Here is a 10,110-nt window from a genome sequence, read left to right on the forward strand (position 1 = left end):
TATATTTATATAAAACTATACGCATATATGTTTAAATATAGAATATAACAATAGATGTTAAGTGGAGAGTGACAAGTTCTTATTAAAATATGCGGAGGTCACAATTTCGATTTCTAGGTATCACAAATTTTAATTTTATTTTATGAAAAAGAATACTAAAATCGGTCACTAAATTCGGTCACAACTTCGGTCTCTCAATTTTGATCACTAAATTCTTCGCAAAAGTTTAGCGACTAGCACTTTTTCAACCGAAAAAGTAATGCTCGCTAAATCGGTCAGTAAACGTTTTAGTGACCGATTTTTAAGTTTTTCCAGTCTCTAATTCGGTCACTAAAAGCAAATTTTCTAGTAGTGATACTTTGATATGATTGAACTCTTGAGTTGATGAGGGTGGACACTAATGCAAAAAATGGATTTAAAACTGTATTTTTTTAATATTTAACATTATTTTTATACAGGTGTTATAGGTACTGGTATTGAAAATATTCTAAGTAATATGTACTCAAGAAAAAGCTACTTATGTTAAACGATCATCTGAATTCAAGATGCATCTAACAATATATCGTCTGACATATTGATCATTAATTGATTATGAGAGCATATCTGGTTAAACATCGCCTGATCGCGTTTTCACTATGTTATCATTTGGCTAGTGTTTACATGTTTACCCTCTATTCAAGTGTTGCATAAGAAAGTTGTACTGGTAAAAAAATACAAGTGTGCATGTTCCCTTGCAAGGGCAGAGAGACTAAGAGGCCTTAGTAGGATTATAACACGATATGGTGGTTAGGACTTACCTACTGTGGATAGAAGTCTTGTACGGTTGTATTTTGAGGTAGTTTTTGAAGTCCTGCTCACGTGAGGTGAGAGGCTCTACAGGTGACCTGTGGCGCTTGAGAGTAAGTGTATGGTTACGGCCAATCGTGTATTGTGATCTTAGTAAGTGTTATGCTCTTTTTGGGTGTAAAGAATGATTTCCTTCTATTACTTAAGATTTGTCTGTTCTCCCCTTTAGGGGAGATGTGTTTATAGAGGCCTCTAGGGCCTAGGGTTTTTCTTGGAAAAGGTCAGCATCCACTCCATCAATGGTGGACGTTGAATCCCTATTTTCAAGGAGACGTGGGTCACTTAATGATACAGACTTTCTTTCTGCCCAAGAAGCGTCTTATCCTACGTTTTTTCACGACAGGACGACAGGAAAACCACGGGAGCGAGGCAATACCTCCGTTTGAGCGACTTTCTATCATCGCCTCTTCTAGGGTGTTCTAAAGGCATCGCCCTAGGAGATACCTTTTGCAAATATAACATTATAAAACTCATTATATTTCCCTGGTCAATTCAATGCTACAATGTCAATGCTTTAATCCTTTATATAGAAGACCAATACATTATCTTCTTAATGTTTTATCATCTAGTGACTAGTCAACTAATGTTTGGAAGTTTATCTTTTGAAAAAAGAATTTCATAATTTCCATCTCAATGTATTAAATTTCAATTTGAGACAACTAGAAGTAGTGCACAAGTAATTATGGTACAATTAGTGGGCAACATTTTGGTACAAATAATGCACATTTATTTTTGTTGTTAATAGAAGATTGTATGAAATTACTCATCACAATAGTACATTGGACCTCAACGGTTCTAATCCTAACGTAGACCTACTACAATGGTCTAATCAAACAAAGTTCTATATATTCAAGGATTTACTAAAAAATATTAAGATCTTTTGTTGATAGAATCATTTTTTGACAAGTGAAGAAAAAGAAAAGAACTTTCACAAACAAACTTTTAAGATCACGCTCTACTCAATTTAGAAAGAAATAACCATTAAAAGAATCAAGTGACCGTAAAGTCAATATAATTTCTATTGAAAGAAGAAAATCCTCTGCTAGAGTTTCATTTTAAACACATACATTCTTATCAATTCTTTAACTGTACTTTCTCAAAGGGATGAGTTATTTTTGTTGAGAAATCTACTGTTATAAGAGATAACTTATTAAACTTGTAATTAATTGAATCATAATGAAAATATCTCAAGTGTTAGAGGATTGAACGTAACTTCGAATTGTGGGATGAACCAAGATAAATTTTGTTTTTTTCTCTCTCTCTTCCCTATCTCTTTACCTTCAACACTTGTGTTTAAACTTGTTTTTGTTTCTCATCAAATCAGAAAAAGTTTTAAAACATCAACACAACTGAAACCCCCTTTCTTATATTTTCACAACTTTAGCTATCATAAGAGCTATGATCTCTTATTTGAACATTTGACTGTGTAAGTGTAAATATCTTTGAAAAACACTATGGCTATTAACAACAATTTTAATGTTGAAGAGATTATTAGAACTTCTTACTCAGTTAAACCTCTTATGTTTTATGGTTAAATATTTGATTAGTGAAAAGTAAAACTTTTTAACTTCTTTATATTTCAAGATGTAGAACTTTGAGATATGGTAGAAAAAGGTTTAACAACATCTATTTATAATTTTGGGGTTGTTTAAAACAAGAACTCTATTTACAATATTGAAGGCAGTTTGACGTTGATTGTGTGATATGAAAATAAGGCTTATAGAGTATCCATGAGATTTTAGGGTTTTGATGTTTTTCCATTTAATTGTTGTTTTAGTAATTGAGTTTACTTATGATTCAGTCATTTCACATCTCTTAGAATTGAGCATTTTTTTATTAAAATGTACTCCCTCTGTCCCATATTATAAGAGAAATTTACTTTTTAGATTCATTGAATAACTAATGTATTTGGTCTATATATATACCAGATACATTAATTATTCAATGAATCTACAAAGTGAATTTCTCTTATAATTTGGGACGGAGGGAGTATTTTACATGCATAAATCAGAAATTTGATCAAAAGTCAACACAAATGATTCAAGTTAAAAAGTTTGTAAATTTAATTAAGAAACTCAACAAGCATGATTCAAGTCAGACAAAATCTTGACTTAAGTCGTGAACATTTCTATTGACCATAATTTTAGATTGGTAAACATGACTCGAGTAAGATAAATTCATGACTATAATCATGAACATCAAGTAAAAAATTAATTTTGCCATTGGATTCTTGACTCGAGTCACAAATTATCTTGACTCAAGTCATGAATGGTTTTGATTCAAGTCAGAAAAGTACTTGACTTGAATTATGGGCTAGTTATTAGAAAGTCATGACTCAAATCATACTCGTAAAATCTAGGTTATCTTATCTTGTTTCAAGTAATTCCATTACTTTACTCAATATGTTTTTCGCTAATCTTGACTTGAATCTAATAACCATTTTTACTCATTTTTAGTGCATTTCTCTAGCACATATATAAACAAAATTTTCTCTCTCAAACTCATAACTTGCAAAGCTTTGTGCGTAGCTTGCAAAGAGATTTTTGCATAGCCACTCACATTTTTCTGAAAGGAAATTTTCGCTCTCAATTCAAACTTGAAGAAAAATATTTTCTTGTATTGAATTTGTGAGTTTTGAACATGTGTGTGTGAGATAATTTATGAAAATCATTATCTTCTATCTCTAGCCAAAAACCCATTGTATGTGTTTAGATTTCAACTCTAAGATAGAAAGAGAGTGTGAAGATCTAGTGTGAGGAGGTTCATTAGTGTTCTAATGTCTTTTTAAGGTTGGACTTTAGAATGAAGATTTAATTTGTGTTTGGTTGTTCTTGAGATTATTATCGGATGAAGAAAACAAAGAGGTTATGCTTTTGAAGGCATGGAAAAAACCACGTTTATCACCCTGTGGGGAATCTTTTGCTACAAGGTAAGGCCATTTGGGTTGAAGAATGCTGGGAAAACTTATCAAAGGGAAATGTTGACTCTTTTCCATAACTTTAGTCACAAAGAGATAAAGGTTTACGAAGATGACATGATTGCCAAATTCCAAATAGAGGAAGTTAACATTGCTAACCTTCAAAAGTTAATCGTACACCTAAGAAAGTTTAGGCTTCGGTTGAACCCCGTTAAATGTAATCTTGGTGTTAGATCAAGAAAGTTATCAGGGTTCATTATCAGTCAAAAGGGAATAGAAGTTGATCTAGAAACGTGAGAGATATTCAATAAATTCTAGCTTCTCATACAGAGAAAGAAGTTAATGGTTTCTTAGAAAGGCTGAATTACATCTCCTGATTCATCTCACATTTAATGACAACCTACTAACCAATTTTTCAAGTTGTTGCTAAAGAACATGCCATTGAGTGGAATGCAGAGACACATGTAAAGGAAAAGTTAGACCGAGTTTCCTCTGGAACGCCATCGTGAGTAGCAGTAAAGGCTACACACGTTTCTTTCCCATTAAAGGATTAAGTTTCCATAACTATATGATGTTTTAATGTCTCTAAAATTGATTTAGTGATTATTTAACACTCATGCGACACTTGGAGGTGTACTAAGAGTCCCCCTCATAATGCACATACTCTAGAGGGACTCGCCCTCGACTTAGAGACTCACCCCTAATTGAGGGACTTGTCCTTAACTGAAGGACTCGCCCCTTAACTGAAGGAGCTCTCCCTCGACTAAGGGACTCACCCCTAACTAAGGGACTCACCCCTAACTAAAAACCCGCCTTCCTCTATGAGAGTTCGTTGGAAGGAATGAAACTTTGAAAAATATGTGGAATACAAATTAACCATTTTTCTCTTTACAAGTCCTCGTGCTTGAGGGACTGTGTAATGATATAATTGTTAAAGGCACACATGGGACAATATATGGACCAACTCATATTAGTCCCCCACCTAAGCGTATGTCACCTAGACATGACCCCCTCACCAATGGCTCCCCAAGGAGGAAACATGGATAATGACGTGTGTGTTGTCCATAACCATATGTTGAAACAATCACGACCATGATTCTTTGAGAAATAAGTAGTCCACGAGCTTCATGATAAAGGTGGAACGATTACTACTTCTTAGTAGTCTTCAAATCTACGTTCATAGGTCTCTATAAATACTCCAACCTTAAGGTTGAGGAGAATAATAAGATATTTACACAAAGAAATACCTTACAAGTAGATCTTCTCACACTTTTGAATTTGTTCTTATTCCACATAAACACTAAAGCCTCTGAAAATTCCTATCAGTCTCGGATTTCTACGCATATGTACCTTTTAAAACAACTACAAAAGTGTTGTGTACGCCGACTAAAAAAAATTTTAATTTATTTTAAAATTTAAATATAAAAAATGATATTAAATAATTAAATAGATGCATATATAGTATTCACACGTCAACCACACAAATAAAGATTGCCAAATACCATTAGACTATATAATCTCGTTTATCACGCCGTTTATAATATAATAATGGGGAAAACATCACTAAGAGAGTAAGCAACTCACACATACACACTTGTTCATACCATTTAAAACAAAAATAATTATAAACTTATTTGGAACCGAGTCAAGGAGGCAATTATTTTCCTAAAAAACGGTTTTGGACGTTCCTCGAATATTAATATACACCCATTCTTAAAAACATTATTAAATCAAAATAAATGTCCAAAAGAATAAATATGTTTATTTGTCCAAATCAAAACTTATGTAAATTAAAGAAATCTACAATCATCCGTGTTGACTAGTCACCTCTTGTGAAATAAAATAATAAAGTTCCCAACTGTCGTTTTACTTTTTGTCGCATGCCTAAATCTATAAGAAAGATGAGACAAATTATTGGAGATCTTAATGTATTTTTAATAATTGGAAGTCTTACCTAAAGCAAACAACCTTTAAACATTTTCCCAATATTAGTAAATAACAAAATCAAAGTGATTAAAAGCTAGTAGTATGGACCCCAATAATATAAGTCTAGAATCATTTTTAAACCGGTAGATAAATTAGGACATATGTTCCTACCATATTTTACCTTTTATTTTTCTTTTTAAATATTACTAGAGTTATAAAGAGATGATATAAAGTTTAATTGAAGAAGTGAAAAAAATAATAGTTAGTTAGTCCAGTGGTAAATAACGCTGGATTTAGTAAGGAGGATTATGGTTCGATTCTGCATCGAAAAAAAAGAAAGAAAGATTAACTCTATCAAACAAAAGAAAGAGTGAGAAAAATTAATTTAAGAAAGATTTTATAAAAAATTTAAACTCTGATTTTCTTTTTTTAATTATTGGTTCTTCATTGAAACTTATCAACTACTTGAATTCAATCACTTGATTTCCTATCTCACTATGACTATGTTTTGTAAAGAATCAAATCTAAAACACAAGTGAATATTTAAATATTAGGACGGTGATATTCTGACTTAAGATTAACGCTTATATTATGTGTTTAGAAATGTCTTTGAATTAAATTTAAATATCAAAGTTGAAATTTTTTTTTAGCAAAAATAAGTAAGTGTGATAAAAGGAAAAAATATTTTTAAATAACGTGAAAGTAAAAAAAAGTTAAAATGTAAATTATTTAAAAATTTAAATGACTTTTCTTTTACATAAAAAAATTAAATGACTTAAAATGTAAAATATTGATAAAGTAAATTATGTAACTGTTCTTCTTAAGAGGTATTATTTATAGGGAAAGGAAATGATGTAGTTGTCATTGTCAGGTAAATGATCATGGTAGTTATTTCGTTAACCTTGTCTCATCAGATCATGTGCAGGAAATTGATACACTATAAAAATTACTTAGATAACTGATATCCTATCGTATTTGTACTTGTCAACTAATATTCAGTGGAATGTTGGTAACATGTAGCACATGTTAGAAATAACATATTCCATACATTTATACATCGCAAGTTATCTCCTCCGTTAATTTCACCTTATCGTAAGAATATTTCGTATTTTCTTCAAGAATATGGACTTTTTGTAGACTCACGAAGCTCCTCGATAAAACTCAAATTTTGCTTATACTAGATGTCCCCATGTTTTGTTTGTTTGACAAACAATCAAAAGTTGTTTTGGTTGATGACTATACACGCTCATTAGCTACTTGTCTTAGGGTTTCGTGTGTCCCACGCCACAAGTCATATCAAAAGTCACATATTTTAAATTTTGCATTGAGTTAGGATGTTGAATAATTGCCCCCATTGAGAAATATCGGTACTAGCCATTTCTTTATAGTAATTCTTCAATGCTTATATCAAATTCAAAACCCAAAAACTCTAACTTTTTTACCTTTTTGTTTCTAGAATTTTTCTCAAAATTCACCATACTAAAAAATCCTCAAGCCTTCTTCATAATTCTCCATTGATGTCTACTTAAAAGTTTTCAAAGGTCCCTCATCAAACATTTCACACGCTAATGAAATGTCCTCTGGTGTTGATTTGCGGGTTCATGTAATGACTCTTATCCCATTTGACGCTAGAATTCCTTATGTTGCTTTCCCAAGACCCCACTTTTTCCTAAAACTATTCCTGATAATGTGAAACATAATTTTCCTTGCCATGAAAATTAAAATATACTTTTTTCCTTCTAAAAAAATAACACATTATATTTTACAGCTTAAGAGCGCATAGTTAAAATACCTCCACCTTTGTTATTTTAGAATAACTTACCTGGCTTGACCTTGTAAAAAAGCTAAAAAGTTCCCATGGGATTTCCTAGGTATCACTAACTTTATAAAGATGTATTGGTACCTAGTAATGGTTGGCATGCCTATCATTTCATTATCTTTCTATTTTTGGAGTTGTATCACTCATAAATTTTATGCCCCATATAGAATATTTGACCCAACACTCTTTGTTGTGTCATCCATTATCAGTCTTTGCCCGACACATAGGTTGTTGACCTTTTGGTTTATGATGATACATTCTTCAAGGCTTATGTTCCTTCATTTTCTATCATGCTTAGAACAAAGGTGTGTTAGTTGCAAGGAACATGTTTATTTCCTCCACACCTTTTTTTATTAATATTTTTTGTATATGTTTTGTTGGACTTCTCAAGCCCGTTGATCACATGGACAATCTCTGCTATAAGGGAGAAAGTTTTCCTTGGGCCAATACACTTTGGCCAACTTTTACCGCACCACGAATGAGCTTGTTAGCATGGTTAAAAATAACTTCAAAATGATCAATGTTGGTGACCTATTTGTCTCCTTTAAATTTAGTTTAGTTCTTTTTACTCTCTTTCATAGGTTCTTACTTTCTTCTGAAAAAAACATCACATATGAATGGTTTCAATCTCACTATGATATTATGGTCAATCACAACCAATGTTGTTGGAAATTTCACCAGATTTTTTAAATTGTTTTTTTAGAGAATCTTATCTTGCAAGGTGTGATTCCAAACTTTTTCCAAGCCAGAGACTTTTCTTGCATGGTTTTGAGACATGTCAAATTTTGAAACATTTCAACCAATAACATTGGCCCAACTTTATGCGTCCCCAAATTGTGTTGGCTAGTTATCTTGGTGCCAAAAAGGATTCAGTGGTGTCTACTCTCTAATAACATGGCTCTTCACATAAGACTATGATAAGTTGTTTCTTGTATGCTTTCTCAAGACCAAGGGTTTTAAAGTTTATCCTAGAAGCCTTTTCTTCAAATTTCTATTATTTTCTCAGGGAACCCTCTAAATTACTAGTAACTTCTGACGTCATCCTTATAGAAACAAGTGTGGAGTGTCAATAGTTTTTCAACCTATTGGAGGAATTTTATTCCACTTACAATCTATAATTGGACAAGTACTTCACAAACAAGCGTGGAATGTTGAATGGTTTTTCAAACTATTTGAAAAGTTTCTTTTATTTAATCTAGATTTTATTCATTCATTCGTTATGACATACAAACATAATTATCTTTTGATAGCACTTCAATTACCTCGACCTCTTCATGCCACCTCTAGTGTAAGAGGAAGGGTCATTACGAATCTTAGGATCTCTAACAACTAAAAGTGGAAGTTAGAGTCATATGAAGAATATTTGTAATGGTATATTTGTAAAAGGCCCATAAGAGGCAACATAGGAAGTTCTCTAAGGAGAGGCGACATTATATATGGCCCCTACTAGCTTCCTAACCGCCATTTACTAGGACGAGAACCTGTCATTTAGTTAAGGCACCTATTTTCTATGTCACTCGTCTTCTATGGAAACAAGAGACTGACGTGTCCCAAACCATAATAGTACGAGAGAGAAAGTCAAAAGGGGAAACTATATTCTCATATATAATAGGGACATTGATGCCCACATCCCATGCTCTTGTGAATGGGTATTACTCCTTTGGAGTTCAAGATCAAAGCACAAGGGATTCCTATAAGTATCTTAACCTTGAGGTTAAGAGAACATCTAATTCATTACAAAAGCACCACATACAGAGCTTCTCATCATCCCTACACGAGCTTTCTATCATACCATAACAATACATCACAAGAGGTTATCACATATTGTAATTTTAGAAAGTACAATCGGTGTCCACTATGGGCCCAGAAAAATTGACCTGGGCCACCATCACAACATTTTACTAGATTGCTACCCGCATCTCCAACTCATCTATCCAACCTAATGAATAAGAAGGTAGCAACTCTAGCCAATAATGAGTCTGGTGATGATGAGAATGTCATGGAAAAAATATGTGATGCCATAGATGAATTACATCACTTGAACCAAACTCTAGAGGATAACATACTTCACATCTAGAAAAGCCAACATGAGACTGACCCTCATGAGGATACTGAAAGCTTAGACCCCAACCTCTCTCTAATAAGATATTGGGGGCACCAGTGCCAAAGAGCTTCAAGCAGCCTTCATTGGTCGTCTGATCGGCTTAGCAACCATATGAACATGTCGCCTTCATCAATATTCAGATGGATATTATTAGAGTTATGATCCATTGAAATACAAGCTTGTCTCTAGGACCTTTAAAGACTCAACCCTAAGGTGGCACATAAGCCTACCATGGCTCTCAGTCACCAGCTATAGGCCCTAGTGAAGAAACTGATCTATCTGTTTGCAGCCAGTAGGCATAAAATAATGTTTACCACCATTCAAAATAATGTCAAAATATCAACTTATTTGAACTCATATGCCCTAAACTTCTGAAGTTCAAATGTCCCAATCTTTTGTGGCACAACTCACTCTCCCTTGCAACACTTGTTGCACTAAGGCATTGAGTATGTGCTGACTCAACATTCACCTTGAATGTCCTATTTCTTCCCAATTCAA

Source organism: Vicia villosa, linkage group LG7 (assembly GCF_029867415.1).
Source record: "Vicia villosa cultivar HV-30 ecotype Madison, WI linkage group LG7, Vvil1.0, whole genome shotgun sequence".
Lineage (NCBI taxonomy): Eukaryota > Viridiplantae > Streptophyta > Magnoliopsida > Fabales > Fabaceae > Vicia > Vicia villosa.